Raw genomic sequence first — 17,285 nt, 5'->3', positions numbered from 1 at the left:
GGGTTGGTCACAATTATAGACCTATCCCAGAGTCTAGAATTTTAATAATACTATCTTGTTATATGTTTGGAATTCACTAACTTAGGATATATGTATTTGGAGGTTGGGTTGTGTAACGGGGGTGGTCCCTGATCTTGGTTGGACTTAGGATGCATATTACGACAAGGCCCTGGTTCAGGTCGTGTCAAAGACATGTCAAGTAGAGTCTCTTTTATGGGCGTGTAGCGCTCTATACTTATAAGGGAGAGGCTACGAGGGATTTAGGAATGTTTTTATTTCTTATTTTTTTGTTTTCGGGCTGTAGAGTCTAGGAAGCTGAGCTCTCTTCTCATTCTCAGTTACCTTGAGGAGATTTTGGCAATGCTGAGTTTCAATGTTCTATTCATTTCTTGATCCAGATAGTGCACTCTTTGTCATGCCAGTTTGGTCCTATTAGTATGATAAGAGATCACGAAACGATGAGAAATAGGCAGAGCAAGAAATCCTAATATTCAGAGTGGGGGAGGTGCCAAAGAAATAGTGGTAGAGATGGTGGACAGTAGTCTGAGCAAAAAAATCAGGGGAGTTCCCATGTGGTTATCAGTACTCCTTATCCTTAGTCTTCTGGTGAACATCATTTTCAGACTAGTAGAGCTCAGCCATCCCCACCCTATCCTCTCTGTCAGTTATATGGTCTGTTGAACTGTGGTTATTATTATAAAGGGAGGTATCAGTGTTTTAGTTATGGTCAGTTGGGTTATATGTAGTGGGAATGTCCCACAAGGGTTGCCACTGAGGCAAATAGAATTTTGGTTTCCACTTCCCTAGCTCCCGTACTAAGGGGAGCTGCTTCTGTCTCCGGTACTAGCTGAGACTAGCTCTATGTTCTCTCTATCCTTCATAAGCCCAGGGAATCTCCTTATGTCGTTAGTGGTATGTCAAAACTCTTCCCCCGTGGTGTGTACTCTTTACTTGATTCGAGGGTCAACTCTTTCTTATGTTACCCCATATGTGGATATTTATTTTAGTTTTGATGTTGGATGTATTTTGGACCTCCTTTTCTATTTATACCCTGCTGGGATACTCTATGGTGGCTATTAGAGTCTATAGAGGTTATGTTGTATCTATTGATGGTAGGGAAACTTTGGTGGATTTGATTAAAATCAGATATGGTTGATCTTGATGTCATTTTGCAGATTGATTGGTTACATTTGTGCTATGCCTTTTTAGATTTATGGAGCCATAAGGTCCTATTTAAATTCCTTAAAATGTTGGTTTAGAAATGGGAAGGGAGTTCCCTAGTGTCTAAGGAGAGGTTCATATCATATCTTAGAACACGAAAATTAATTTCCAATGGGAGTCTTTACCATTTGGTCAAAGTTAAAGATTCTAACTTAGAAAGTCCTTCATTACAGTTCGTTCCCGTGGTTAGCGAATTTGTGGAGGTTTTCCTGGTGACCTTCCTGGTATCCCTCTTGATGGGGAAATTGGTTTTGGATTGCTCTTCTTTTGAAAACTTATCCTTTCCCTATTTCTCCCTCATTATAGAATGATTCTAGTAAAGTTGAAAGAGCTTAGGAACTGTTGAAGGATCCTTTTGATAAGGTTTTATCCAGCCTAGTATTTCTTCAGAAAGTGCTCTTGTATTTTTCATGCGTAGAAGATAGAATTCTTCATAGAGGTATATACTATTGGCAGTGTGATAGGGAGTTTAGGGTGACCTCTCTATTGGGTGGACTTTTTGGGATTTAGTGGTTCATGATGGTCATTCTAGAAACTAAGTTTGAACCTTAGATATGGATTTTGGTGAAAGGAATATGTTAGCTCGAGGATAGCGATGCAAGATTTCTAGGAGAAAATTTGGTAGGGTTGATGGGGTGGGTGAAAGAGATGAGGTCGATGACTTAGGGGATACTTTAATGGGAAAGTTATGATATATAGGCCGGAGGTCTGGGTTTAACTGAAGGATTGAGGGCTAAGTCATTGAATGGGTTAGGGCATTGTGTTTGTAAGAATATGCTGAACCATAGGTAGCATCTGGATAGATAAGGTTTTAAGTATAAGAGAGCTAAGTGTCCCCAGTACATGTCCATGGCGATACACCTTTAGAGTGGAGTGTTGTGTTTATAGGCTTATTGAGATAGTAAATTAAGGCTGACCTTCAATTTTCTCTTGGCGGTGAGCTTTGAGGAATGGATGAAGGTAAATCCACTCCGATTCTAGAAATTCCCTCCTACCCTAGTTAAGAGGACCTACTACTAATGTCATACTTAATCAAATTGTGTCTGCACCTAAAGTCCGCATTCTCTATGCTGCTTATGTAATGGTTCTTAGAAATCCAAGTTTCCAAGTATTCGAGCTCTATGCTATGGCTCTCGTGATCCATGGGCTCATGACACACTTAAGGTTTATCTCTAAAGGACTATGCATTTTAATCATTGTTAATTCATTTTATGTCTTGTCCTAGCACAAAGTGATTCTACGTACCGAAGCTCACAACCATTCTCAGTCCTTAGAATAAGGGACAATGGTTTCAAGCGGCAGTACCTGTCTTATTTCTTGGCTATATAACTCTTAGCCTCATATTATGGGGACCTTGATGTATACACTTGTGTTTTCTTTGTGCCAAGTTCGAGAAGGTCCGGATAGGTTATATTTATGCTCAGACCACTCTCTACTTATGATCTAGGATGATATGAAATATTCTATGTCTATTGTACCGTGTCTCCTTTCACGGGTCTCACCTTGGGTAGTGTGACTGATAGGATTTATAAATGAGAAGTAACCCACTCATCCTTACTCTAGTCCTTCAGTGATCCTCCTTAGATTTGGATGGTAGTGGCTATAGAAGCATAGTACCATTTCGAACAAGGGAGTGGATGTTCTTTATTATGAAATTTTGAGGGTGACTACTGAGGATAAGGTTATAGGTGGAGATAAAAGAGTAAGAAGAACTTGGGTTAGGTTATAGTTAAGAAGGGGAGACATGGTGAGAACCTTTGTGATGGTGTTTAAGGCTGCTAGTTTTGGTGGGGAGATCTATTAAGAGGGTATGGTAAAGATAGGCTTGGATGTGATGATTGATAGATACACAAAACCCGGGTGTTATGCAGCTAGTACCCCTTGATTTGAAACATAAGGTTTGATTATAATGATAAGATGGAATGGCATTATTGGTGGGATATAAAGAATAGGATCCCATAGCTTACGCTAGCCCCTTTAACTTTTCATTAGGCCTTAATATAAGAGGAATATGCGGCTATTCTTAGGCCCTTGCAGTTATGTATTTCGCGAAGGAATTAGGAGACTGAGATGGTATAATTGCGATCATAGCTTAAAGGATTATGGAGAAGGGTGGTGATAGGTACATTTTACTATATGCCTTTTTTGGAATCAGGTAGGCATCTTGGGAGACCAAGGAGGACATGAAATCCAAATACCCATTCTTATTCCCCGTTTTGTAAAATCGTGCTTGAGGTATGTGTTTTATTAACGTCTTTGTTTTATGACTTTATTAAAGGGAAGGGCGTTTATATATCTTTGTTAAATCATACTGATGTTGGGTGTAGTTATGCATTCTAGCATTACTATTCTAGCCTTTTTAGCCTTGTTTTGAGGATGATTCTTATGTTATATGTGTTGATAATGATATAAATGAGCATTTATGTGTCCAAGTAGGTGTTTATAATGTTTAATGGTGGTTTCACATGAGTTTTGATTCAATTTGAGCATTTAGAAGTCAACAAAGTAAACTAGAGTAACTAGCTTGAGCTAGGTGTTTTCTAGTCTCTTGTGTTGGGTTATAATATGCTTTAATGAGTTACTAAGGTTGTTATTATGTATTTATATGTAAAACAACTTTAATTGGATCAAGAAAAGAGTCAAAACAATGAGTTAAAGCTCAATGTGAATTTAGCCTATGCTTAGCTCGTGTTTCTAGTTCATCGATGAGGATGTTGTGTTGTTTTGAGCTCTTAATTGATGTGTTTAATGCCTTAGGATGCTTGGTGAATGAATTATAATGATATATCAAGGATATACAAGCTTCAAATCAAGTGCTTGGAATGGCTCAACGAAAGCACAAGACACAAGCTGGACGTAATTTTGACCCCTGAAATGTAAAGGTCGCATTACGAGTATAGGAGAGTCCAATGGATGAGTTCAAAACTCCACTATATTCATAAGAGGTCCAACTTTGTTATCCATAGGCGCATGTAGATTATAATGGGGTTTAAGGAGGCTCCGTGATGTGTTAAAATCGCGACTAGCTACTGGAATTTGACATATTTTTTGACAATTGTGAATTAGCATGTAAACGTGATGCAGGGAGCACCAAAATTGGGAAAATTTCTCCTAGCTGAAATAAAACATCGTGTAAACCTAATCTAACTTGGTTTATAACTTGTCTACTATAAATATAATGTCCTAAAAAGCGTTTTAAACATCTTGGGACATCTTGGAACACCCTAGATCACTTGGGACATCATTGGAGGCTACCACAACTTCTTTTTAGTTTTTATTATTCTTTAATTTAGTTTTTGATTTATGGTTTGTACAAAGTTTGGGTTTTTAATCTTTTATAAAATAAAGAATTGAACTTAGCGTCTAGGACAGGGATGTATTTAGATGCCTTACTTGATTCAAACGTAGGATGATAGCTTTAATTAACTTAATTGGATTATTGCATCCCCGCTCAATGATGTAGGTGTAATGTCCATATTAGGTAAAAGATTAGAGGTTGGGAAACCATGATTATGCGATTAACCCTACGAATCAACATCCACGATAAGGAAGTTGACGAATGAAATTCATTAACATAGTATGATTGTTCGAAGTGCTTTAACCCTGGATTTTCTTCCATTGATTGTCCCAAGTATTTTATTTTACGCATTATTTATTTTATTTTTAATTTACAAAATTACAAACTCTCTTTTTGTTGATTTTTTCTCAATTAGTTAGACTAAAATTATATAGGTGGCGAACACAAGTCCCTGAGAGATCGATACTTGGGCTTCCTTGAATCCATTATATTACTTGATAAGACCACGTACACTTGCATGTGCGCTGTCAATTTTTTGGTGCCGTTGCCGGGGACTTGTTATTAGGTAGCTATCTTATTTTTAGTTTTCCTATATTGAGTCATAAATAGTTTTTGTTTAGTTTTTTTTTTCTTTTATTTCTATTTTTCTCACATTCTTTTCGAGATGTCAGCCTGGGATAGATGGTTTTCAAGTGATGGAAATTCTTGTTGTTTTTGTGGAGGACACCACCTTCTGCCTTATTGTCTAGATTTTTTTGAAATTGCGTGAACGGAACCTTCACAATATGATGCGGATAATTCGAGGAAGTCTGAGTACTCGAAAACTGATATTATGGAAATTATGATGGAGCCACTGCCACTATGTCTACAGTGGCTAAGCAAAGAAATATATTGGGAGGATATTAGCCAATGTGTGGAGCAAACACAAGAATCGTAGCTACTGAATTGTTATCTTGATCTTGAGACTGAAATTGAGAAGGTGAATAAAAGTGAGTGTGTAGTAGATTGTGTAAATTTTGATGTAGGATTGGTTGGACCGCATTCGAAGCACTTTTCTACATTATGTTTAGATAATATCTTGTCTGTGGAATCATTTGAAATAGTGGAAAAGTGTGAAGATGAGGAACAAGAATCCTATATTATTTATTTTACACTAGACAAGCAATATAAAAACACACCTCACTTGAAAATCGAGTGGTTTATCATGCACATTCCATTATTCGGTTCTTTAATCTTTGTACCGCCACCTTATGAGCGAGGCAAGAAGATGGATGCAATGTTGGGATGAAATTCATATCCTCAAGTTAGAGGAAAAAGTTGATTGGGTTGTGCCGCAACACTAAATTAGGCGTTTCTTGGGAGTCAACCTAAGCTAAGGTATGCATTCTTTTTAGTTTTTTTTAGTTTACGTAGTTTTTATTTTTGGTTGAGTTATAGGTTAATGGAAAGTCTGAGTACCATAAACTTTAGCTTGAAGCATGGTAAAGAATGAGTGTAGGATCCCATAGATCTTCTTTATGTGAAGATGCTACTAGCTAAGCCTAGAGGCCTCTGGGAGTATTTCTATCTCTTATTTTTAAATTCACTTTGGGGACAAAGTAGATTTTTAAGTGTGGGGTGGGGAAATTGCCAAATTTTGACTCAGTTTTTAATTTTTTTAGGTTGCAAATAAGTGATATATTCTTGTTGGTGCTATTTTTGATAACATGATGCAAGTGGGTTTGTTTGATAGAAGAATATTGATTGATGTGAATTGTTATTCTTGAGACTCCTAGGCTCAAGATTATGACTCTTGTACTTGGTGGCTTAAATTTGAATTTATGCTATTGTTTGGTTAGGAGTCTATGATGATCCTATTGATTTGAGCATGTGCCATGTGTATGTAAGGTTTTTTTTTTTTGTATATTCCATGTTGCATGTAATGTTTAGAACTTACCCGATGTGGGTGTGAAGTGAAATAAAGAATACGGGTTTATGAGATGATATAGGCATTTCTTTGATAGCTTAGTTTCTTACCTCTTTTTTACCTACCCTTGTGCATTATCCTAGTTAAAACCCATTGAGCCTTTAGCCTTTTCTTTGGTAGCCTCATATGTAGCCTAATCCCTTCTTTGATAGACCATAATTTGATCCAAAAGGCTTCTAAGAGCTTTAATTAAAAAAAAAATTAAATTAGTAAGGAGTTTAAGAAATCGAAGAAGAAAAGGTGAAATTAATGCCCCAAGGTAATGGTTATTGGTGTTTATAATTGATTTGTAGTGGATTGGTGTGATGTAAATTATGATAAAAATATTGCCATGATTGTGAGAAAAAAGAGAAAAATTGATTCTTGCGGTAGTAAACTATGTGTCCACCAAGTGTTCGTGAAAATACTTAAAAGAGATGGGGAAAAATAAAAGAGATGGGTATACAAAAGTGGTTTAATTTGGTTGTTGGAGTTTGGTTTTAAATATATAATGTAGTGTATTAAAGCGCTTAGAGTGGTTAGTCACTATTCTTGGCCAAAATAGTTCCTACCATCCCTTATCCTATATTTCAACTCGAAAAAGTCCTAATTGATCCTAAGTTTATCATTCCGATATTAGTGGAGCATTACACTAAAGGCAAGCCTATGGTTCATTATGTTAACTTGTGAATTATTTGTAAGAGTGAGCGTAATTTGATTCTTGTACCCATTACATTATAAATTGCATTATTTTGAGTGATTGTGGGTAACTCTCTTGTTGTGAGGGGAACATGTTTGATGAATGTGGGTGATTTGTATGATGTCCTTGATTGAACGATATGCATGAGTTTTCTACTTGAGGAGTCCATTCTTGAGGCTAAGATGTTTTGGAGTAGGATTCTTGATCTTTCAATTGTGTATAACATGCGTAGGGTTGTAAACTTAAATTCCGTGTAGTCATTGTAGTGCTAGATTAAGTGTCTTGCATGTAGTATAAGTGTGGCATATCTTCAGCTCATGGTATTTAAAATGAAGAGTTGTTTGAGGACGAACAAGGCTTTAAGTGTGGGGTGGTGATATTGGGTGTATTTATGCATTCTAGCATTACTATTCTTGCCTTTTTAGCCTTGTTTTGAGGATGATTCTTATGCTATATGTGTTGATAATGATACAAATGAGCATTTATGTGTCCAAGTATGTGTTTACAATGTTTAATGGTGGTTTCACATGAGTTTTGATTCAATTTGAGCATTTAGAAGTCAACCGAGAAAACTAGAGTAATTAGCTTGAGCTAGGTCTTTTCTAGTCTCTTGTGTTGGGTTCTAATGTATTTTACTGAGTTAATAAGGTTGTTATTATGTATTTATATGTAAAACAACTTATTTATAATGTTGAAGGGTCAATTGGATCAAGAAAAGAGACAAAATAGTAAGTTAAAGCTCAATGTGAATTTAGCCTAGGCTTAGCTCGTGTTTCTAGTTCATCGATAAGGATGTTGTGTTGTTTTGAGCTCTTAATTGACGTGTTTAATTCTTTAGGATGCTTGGTGAATGAATTATGATGATATATGAAGGATATTCAATCTTCAAATCAAGTGGATACAACTCAAGAAGGCTCGGAATGGCTCAACGAAGGCACAATACACAAGCTGGATGGAATTTTGACTCCTGAAATGTAAGAGGAGCGTGTCGAGTGTAGGAAAATCCAATGGATTAGTTGAAAACATTACTATATTCATAATAGGCCCAACTTTTCTACCCATAGGTGCGTGTATCTTATAATGGGGTTTAAGGAGTCTCCGTGACGCGTTGAAATCGCGACTAGCTACTGGAATTTGACAGATTTTTTGACAATTGTGAATTAGCATGTCAGCGCGACGCAGGGAGCACCAAAATCGGGAAAATTTTTCCTAGATGAAGGAAAACAAGGTGTAAACCTAATCCAACATGGTTTATAACTTGTCTATTATAAACATAACGTCCTAAAAAATGTTTTAAACATCTTTAGACATCTTGGAACACCCTAGATCACTTGGGACATCATTAGAGGCTACCACAACTTCTTTTTAGGTTTTATTATTTTTTAATTTAGTTTTTTTATGGTTTGTATCATCATTCCAAGGGATTGGATGAAGAATATTTCCATTCAAGGCTAAAACCTCTTTCCGCAGTTAAAGCCAAGAACATGATTACGATTGTTTTGGATTAATTTTGATTAATTTTGCTTATCATATTTGGTTCTTTGTTTATTCTTGTTTTAATTATTTTGTGGATTGATTACCTATAAAATAAATATGTTGTCGACCTTTTGATCTCGGGGGAGGGAATAGGGAGATAGAACATGGGCATAAACAAAGTTTGAGTTTTTATTCTTTTATAAAATAAAGAATTGAAATTAACGTCTAGGATAAGGATGTATTTAGAGGCCTTACTTGATTCAAACGTAGGATGATAGCTTTAATTAACTTAATTGGATTATTTCATCCCCGCTCAACGATATAGTTGTAATGCCCATGTTAGGTAAAAGATTAGAGGTTGGGAAACCATGATCATGCAATTAACCGAACAAATCAACAACCATGATACGGAAGTTGACGAATGAAATTCAATAACATAGTATGATTGTTCAAAGTTCTTTAACCCTGTAGTATGACTGTTCGAAGTGCTTTAACCCTGGTTTTTATTCCATTGATTATCCCAAGTATTTTATTTTAGGCATTATTTATTTTATTTTTAATTTACAAAATTTAAAACTCTCTTTTTGTTTATTTTTTCTCAATTAGTTAGACTAAAATTAGATAGGCGGCGAAAACAAGTCCCTTAGAGATTGATACTTGGGCTTCCTTGAAGCCACTATATTACCTAATAAGACCATGTACACTTGCGTGTGCGCTTGGGTGCTGTCACATACTAATAAGTGCTTAGACATATATTCGAGGATAAATGATCCAAGTGTGCATGTGGGGAGGGGGGATTGAAATACCCTAAAATTTGGCCCTTGAAAATTTCTTGAGCTATGAGCTCACTGCCTTGGTTATGACTTAACCCCATGAGTCATAAGGTGTCTAACGGGTTAGATGACCCTAGTCGTAAGGTGTTCAGTGAATAGTTTTAAGTTTCTATTCTGAGTACGACTTGGGGACACAAGTCATAAAGACTCGTGATGAGTCGTTAGGATGAGTCGTTATCGAATCATGTAAGTTGGTGGCATGATTGTGCTCTGAGCACTAGTGGCTCTTTACAAGTCGTGGGATGAAATCATAGGATGTCCAGTGTTTAACCCATTTGAGTTCTGCATTGACTATGACTGGACCCTACAAGTCATCGAGTCTCATTATGAGTTTGTTGTTTGAGTCATAAGGTCGATGGTACATGGGAGTCCTAGTATTTGTCCTGGTTACGACTCTAGGTGATGAGTCATAAGGATTGGTTATGAGTCAATGGGTGACTTGTAATCAAAGGCGATCCTTTTCCAATTTTTAAGTTAAGGGTATTCTGGACATTTTCCCTCTTACCCAAATCAAAACCTAGCCTTATAACCCTTTTAAGGTATCATTAGCCCTCAGAAACAAGTCAAATTAACTTCTTAAAACACTCTCAAATCCTTAAGGTCAAGAATATTTAGGGTTTGTAAGAGGTTAAGCAATTAGGACTTTCAAGAGTGATTTCTCTCCAAACATATTATTATTTTGGGCATGTTACTCTCCTCTCATTGTTAATTTGTTAAATACACATGTTTTAATGTTTCATTCATGGATTATTGATGTGGGCTTTCAATCAAAGGTTGAGAATTCTGAATGCTTGTTGTTGAATAATGTTTTTCCATGGTTTATTTATGATTATTCATGCTTTAAACATTATGTTGATCTTGTGGGTGCATGGGTATGGTGATTGAACTAGGAAGTTGTGATTTGCCCACAACTTGTGACTTTTAAAGTGGTTGTGACCTCAACCTTACATTATGAAATTGGTTTTAGTTAGGAGAAATATGGAAATTGAATCATTCTTACACTAGTCACTAGTTTTGCCTTGTTTCTCAGAATTAATGCATGGTATAATTGACTAATTGGATAATAATAGGGGGTTATGAAAATATTGTAGGGTACATGAAAATCCCCTAAGTGACTTTTATAATGGAGTCTATAGGGTACATAAGAATCCCTAAGGGTTGGCTAAATGACGTTGCTTGCAAGTTATAGTTAGTATGACGATACCACTAAATAATGCTTTAATAATCGACTCCTAGAATTGGTGGTTTGGTCAAACAACCTGGGTTTTGACCTATAAAAAATTTCTCAGTTTTTTCCTTCTAGACATCATACGATTTGGGGTACTCCTCATAAGATAGGGTACAGTTTGGATGGTCTTGGTCGTATGGTAATCAGTGTGGGTTGGTTGGTTTATGTCTAAGGTACGGTTGGATCATACTAGTCATACCTTAGGGTACTAGTGGTAATATGTCAATCGTATGATGCCTTAAGATAAGCCTAGGTGATTCTATTTTGCCTAGGGTACGGTTTCATGATACTAGTTGTATGGTTGGGTACACTTTGACTTGGGTGTTCGTATGATGGACAATGTTTAGGTCTAAAGGGAGGCCTAGGATATGAGATAAGGGCACTACTCATACTCTAGGGTATGGTTAGGGTGGGGTGGGGTGGTCGTACCATCCTGCAGGGATTGTAAGCAGTTTAAGTTGGAGGTAATCTAGACATTTTACCTCATGACCTCTCAAGTCTCCATGACATATATCACTCTTGGTACATCATTAACCCTAGTATTCTCAATCTAAAACACTTAAACTCTCTCAAATTCTCTCAAAGGCTCTTGGGTTAAGAAAGGTTAGGGTTTCATCAATAGAAGAAATTTGGGGCTTATAAGGGTAATTTCTCTCCACCATCTTCATAATCTAAGGTATGTAATCCTCCCTCTTTGTTAGTTCTAACTAAAAGCATGTTTTATGAATTGTTTTCATGGTATAATTTTTGTATGGTTTTGGGTTTTCAAATATATGTTGGGGTTTTTGGTTATAATGGTTAGTTATGGTTTTCCCATGTCTTTTACTTATGGTTTTCATATTATAATGGCGGTTATAACATTTGTTTGCATGGGAATGGTTAATTGGTAAGTGGTTTTGACTTTGGAAACTCTATTACCTCAACATGTTTGATAAAATGCCTATGAGAATGTTTTAGGTTAAAATCGTTGGACTTTCATTGAAATATTGCATGGTATAACTTGGTAATAAAACCCTAAATGGTATAAATGATTTAAATGCTGTTGAATTCTTAAATGGTAAGGTCATCATTTGGTTAAATGAAAACTTGTGGGGTACAAGGTAATCCCTTAAGAAACTAAATAATGTAATCTATGGGTACGTGGTAATCCCTTATTCTTTAAAAGGATGGCTAAGGATATTGCTTGCAAGGTATAGTCGGTATGATGATACCATTACTTATAGCCTTGGTTCATAGTAATTGGAATGGTGGTTTGGTTGTGTGGTAAATGGTTTTAACTAGGCAATAATGGTGGGGTGTGATAGCTAACCGTGAAGGTGTGAGTTCAATGGATGGACACTGGAAACTCATATTTACCAGCATAAAGATAAGTCATGGTGACCATATATAATACTTATGGGGTATATGGGAATCCGTTAAGTACACTTGTACATATGTGTTATAGAGATCAAATGGTACACGGGAATCCCTTTCTCCTTTTGTATCTCTGACTCATGCAGCTGCGTGCATCGGGTCCCATTAAGGCGGTTACACTTGACCCATATAGCCTATGGGTGGTTCTAGAATGGTTAAGCTACACATACCTAGGTTAATTGTTTTAAAGGCATGCTAAACTCAATTCCTTTTCCTGGTATGAAGTATATATAGATATATGTATGGTTGTGAGTGCATATGGTTGTTTACTTGGTTTTAATGGGTGGGATTATTTTAAAATTATCCAGAGTAATTGCTAGTGTTCACCCGCTAACCTATCTTTGGGCAGCTGTATCCCCATATGATGCAGGAATCGACTGTTCTACTCCTCTTGCTTAGGGATCAAATTTAGGATCAGCTAGGTTGGATTGAAGTGGTGAGTTTCCATATTTTAGAAGGCTCTATTTAATATCTTGGATATATTTACTTATTTTGGTCATCTTATAGACTAGGGTTTCCGCTATGGTTGAGGGCTTGTCCCGACCAAATATTGTTTTACTTTCGGCTAGAGGCTTTGTGGGACTACAATGGTTGGTATGGGGACTATCGGTATTAGTGTCAGCCTTAGAATTGACATTTGTATTGAGGCTGATACTGGTGAACTAAATTTGATTTATGATTGTTCCATTATGTTTTGGATTATACATATTTCTATTGAAACTCATTTGGCATGAGATGTATGGATTGATTTATGGTATGGTTATTGGTTACGTTTTGGATGGCTGGACTTGTTTGGGTTAGTCACAGTCATGGACCTATCCCAGTGTCTGGAATTGTACAAAATGCTATCTCATTTTATACTTAAAATTCATCCAACTCAGGGTATGCAAATGGAGGCAGGGTTGGGTAACAGGGGTGGTTCCCTATCCTGGTTGGACTTGGGATTCCCATTATGATAGGTCTCAATTTGGGTCGGTTAAAGTTGGTATCAAAGCTTTAGTTTCATGGTCAATTGGAAGTTCATAAAGCCGTGTTAAGTAGAGTCTCTTTTAACGGTGTGTAGCGCCCATACTCATAAGGGAGAGGCTACAAGGTATTTAGGAATTGTTTCTTTTTTTTGATCTATTTTTAAGATTTGGAGGTAAGTACTAGAATCTTCTCTAATCTCTAGTTTTTTTCTTTTCAGATCATGCCTCGATGATATAATATGTAAGGAAACTCTTTTGTCCTAATTTGGGATGATATTGATGGACACAGTCTACTCATGGGATCCATACTCGGTCTAGGGGTCTAGTCCCTAATATTTTTGGAGTTCCAGCGGTTCCCTCTAGTCTTGCTTAGGCTAATGTGATGAATGCGGAGTTTCGTCAGTTGATTCATATGATTGCTTAATTAGTAGCTTTTCAAGCTGAACGTGGTGTTTCTTCTACTCTATCTTCTAAGGCCACAAGGGTTGGCTAGTTTATGAGGTTGAATTTTCCAACTTTCACTGGTGCTAAGGTGGAGGAGGATCCTCAGGGTTTTCTGGATAAGATGGATTTTTTTTAGGATTTTAATGCCGCGAGTGTGGAAGGGGTGGAGTTTTCTTCCTACCAACTGAAGGATGTGGCGTACCAATGGTACGAGGAATGGGCTAGGGCAAGGCGTAATGTTGAGGAGTCATCTTTATAAGAGACCTTCTCTAATGTATTTTTGGACCGCTTCTTTTCTCAAGAGTTGAGAGAAGCAAAAAAAGAGGAATTTGTTAATCTAAAGCATAGAAAGATGTCAGTCAAGGAGTATGCCTTGAAGTTTCTCCAATTATTTTGGTAAGCTCTGGAGATGGTGTCAGATATAAGGACCAGGACGGGAAAGTTTGCCTTAGGACTGTCTCATGAGTTTATCTTTGAAAGCAAGATTACCTCATTGATCAAGGACATATGCATCTCTAGATTGGTTGTTCATATGCAATATGTGAAGGAGGAAAAGAAAAAGTAGACTGAGGTAGGGGAAAGGCAGGATAAGAAGTTTAGGTTCTCTGATCAGGGTGGTGGCTATCAATAATGAGGTAGGGATGGTGGTAACTGGCCAAAGAAGAATTGGTAGAGTTTTGGTTCTTTCTTCACAGCTAGTGCTCCCTACCCGAAGTAGTCGGGAGGCAGGTGTCAGTAGGGTGATGACAACTTTTGGGAACAAGGTTCCCAATCTCAGGTTAGTGGGGCGCAATCGGCTTCATCATGTCTTCTTTATAGGTTCTATGGTCCATTGCATCAAAGTTTTTATGATGAGGGGAGGGATAGGTCCTTCAAATATGGTCAACCAGGCCATATACTTTTAAATAGTCCAGTTGGTAAGGTTGCTTCAAGGGAGAATAAGATTCCAATTGCTTCATCATCAACTCCGGAACCAAAGGGTTTGCTTCTACATCTGTTTTTGATTTTGGCATCGGTACAGGCCGAAATCAGTTATACACACTAACTACCCGATAGGTGTTTGAGGCATCGCCTGATGTTGTGACTGGTATATTGAAACTTCTTTCTTGGGATATTTATTATTTACTTGATCTGGGATCTTCTCTCTCTTATGTGACCCTATTTGTAGCTATGTATTTTTGTTTTAATCTCGAGGTTATTTTGAATCCTTTTTCTGTTTCTTCTCTGGTAGGTAACTCTGTGGTTGCTAAAAAAGTCTATAGGGTGTGTGTGGTATCTGTTGGTAGTAAGGAGACTATGATGGATTTTAATGTTATTCTTGGTATGGAATAGTTACACTCGTGCTATGCATCGTTAGATTGTAGGACACATAAGGTTGCCTTTAGGTTTCCTGGTGATAAGGTTATTGAATGGAAAGGTAGTTTCCTAGTTCTGAAGGAGAAATTTATATCATATCTTAGAGCTTGGAAATTAATCTCCCAAGGGTTTCTCTATCATTTATTCTGAGTTAAAGATTCTAACTCAGAAGCTCATTCTTTGAATTCAGTTCCGGTGGTGAACGAATTTCCTAAGGGATTTCTTGATGACCTCCCTGGTGTTCCACCTGATAGGGAGATTGAGTTTGGGATTAATCTGGTTCTAAACACTCATCCGATTTGTATTTCCCCTTATAGAATTGCTCCGGTTGAGTTAAAGGAGATCAAGGATCTATTGGATAAGAGTTTCATCCATCCTAGTGCGTCCCTTTGGGGCGTACCAATGTTATTGATGCGTAAGAAAGATGGTTCCCTTCGGATGTGCATTGACTATCGATAGTTGAATATGGTGACTGTTAAGAACACGTATTCTCTTCCAAGGATAGAGGACTTATTTGATTAGTTGTAAGGTGCCAAATTCTTTTCTAAGATTGACCTTGGGTCAGGGTATCATCATCTTAAGATTAGGGAGGTGGATATCCCTAAGACAGCTTTTCATATTCGGTATGGGCACTTTGAGTTCTTGGTGATATCATTTGGGTTGACCAATGCTTCGACAATATTTATGGATTTAATGAACAGGGTCTTCTGTTAATTTTTGGATCTGTTTGTCATTGTGTTCATAAATGGCATCCTAGTTTGTTCTAAGAGTGAGGTGGGTCATGCCAATAAACTTCATATTGTGTTGCAGACCTTAAAAGAGCAGCAATTCTATGCCAAATTCTTCAAATGTGAATTTTGGTTGAACGCTGTCACTTTTTTGGATCATATTATTTCTAATGAGGGAATCATGGTGGATTTGCAAAAGATTACAGTGGTTAGAAGTGGCCTAGACCCACAACTCCAATTGATATTTTGAGCTTCTTAGGTTTCGCTGGCTACTATAGAAGATTTGTGAAGAGCTTTCCTACTATAGCTGCCCCATTGACTAAGTTGACTTATAAGAAGGTAAAGTTCTTATGGTCTAATGCTTGTGAGGGGAGTTTCGAGAAGGTAAGGAAAAGCTAACTTTGGCTCTGGTTTTGACTTTTTCGGAAGGCACCGAGGGGTTTGTGGTGTACTATGATGCATATCGGGTGGGACTTAGTTGTGTTCTAATACAGCATGGTAAGGTGATAGCCTATGCTTCTAGGCATTTGAAGGTGCATGAGAGGAATTATCCAACTCATGATTTAGAGATTTTAATGGTAGTATTTGCGTTAAAAATCTGACATCACTATTTGTATAGAGTGCACGTGGACATCTTTTTGGATCATGAGAATCTGCTGTATGTTCTAACTCAAAAAGAACTTAACCTCAGGCATAAGAGATGGCTTGAGCTTCTCAAGAACTATTACATTAATCTTCACTACCACCTAGGTAAAGCTAATATGGTTGCTGATGCTCTTAGTAAGTTGTCCATGGAGAGTTTAGCTCATATGTAAAAGGAGAAGCGAGAGTTGGTGAAGGATATTCACCGCTTGGCTAACTTTGTTATTCGTGTCTTAGAATCCAATAATGGTGGTGTGTTGGTACATGAAGTGGTGCGGTCATCTCTTGGTGCAGATATCAAGGAGAAGCAAATGCTAGATCCTATCTTGATGAAAATCAAGAGTGATGTATGTAGGAAAAAGGTGATGGTATTTGAGGTTAGTGGTGATGGTACTTTGCGGTACCAAGGGAGATTATGTATTTCCAACGTCGATGGTTTGTGTGAGAGGATTTTGGCTGAGGTACATGAATCATGCTAGGTTGTTTGTCCCGATTCAAAAAAATGTATGAAGTATGAAGTAATCAATATGGATTTTGTAACCAATCTTTCTCGGTCTCGAAATCAATTTGATTTGGTTTGGGTCATTGTAGATTGGACGACAAAGTCAACTCATATTTTTGCCAGTAGGACTAACTTTTTGGCTAAGGATTATGCGAGGTTGTACCTCCAAGAGATTGTAAAACTGCATGGGGTACCTGTTTCTATCATTTCTAATCATGGTATTCTATTTACATCTCACTTTTGGTAGCCATTTTAGAAAGGGTTGGGGACTAAGATTATTCTGAGTACTTCTTTTCACCCGCAGATGGATGGGCAAGCAGAGAGGACTAATAAGACATTGGATGATATACTTAATCCGTGATTGACTATGGTGGCTATTGGGTTAAGCATCTACCTCTTGTAGAGTTTGCTTATAGAAGTAACAATTATTCTAGCATTAGAATGGCTCCTTTTTAGGTATTCTATGGTAGAAGGTGTAGATATCCTATTGGGTGGTTCGAGCTTAGTGAGGAGGATATGTTTGGTACTAAC

Source organism: Capsicum annuum, chromosome 9, assembly GCF_002878395.1.
Source record: "Capsicum annuum cultivar UCD-10X-F1 chromosome 9, UCD10Xv1.1, whole genome shotgun sequence".
Classification (NCBI taxonomy): Eukaryota; Viridiplantae; Streptophyta; class Magnoliopsida; order Solanales; family Solanaceae; genus Capsicum; species Capsicum annuum.
This window is presented reverse-complemented; position numbering follows the sequence as displayed.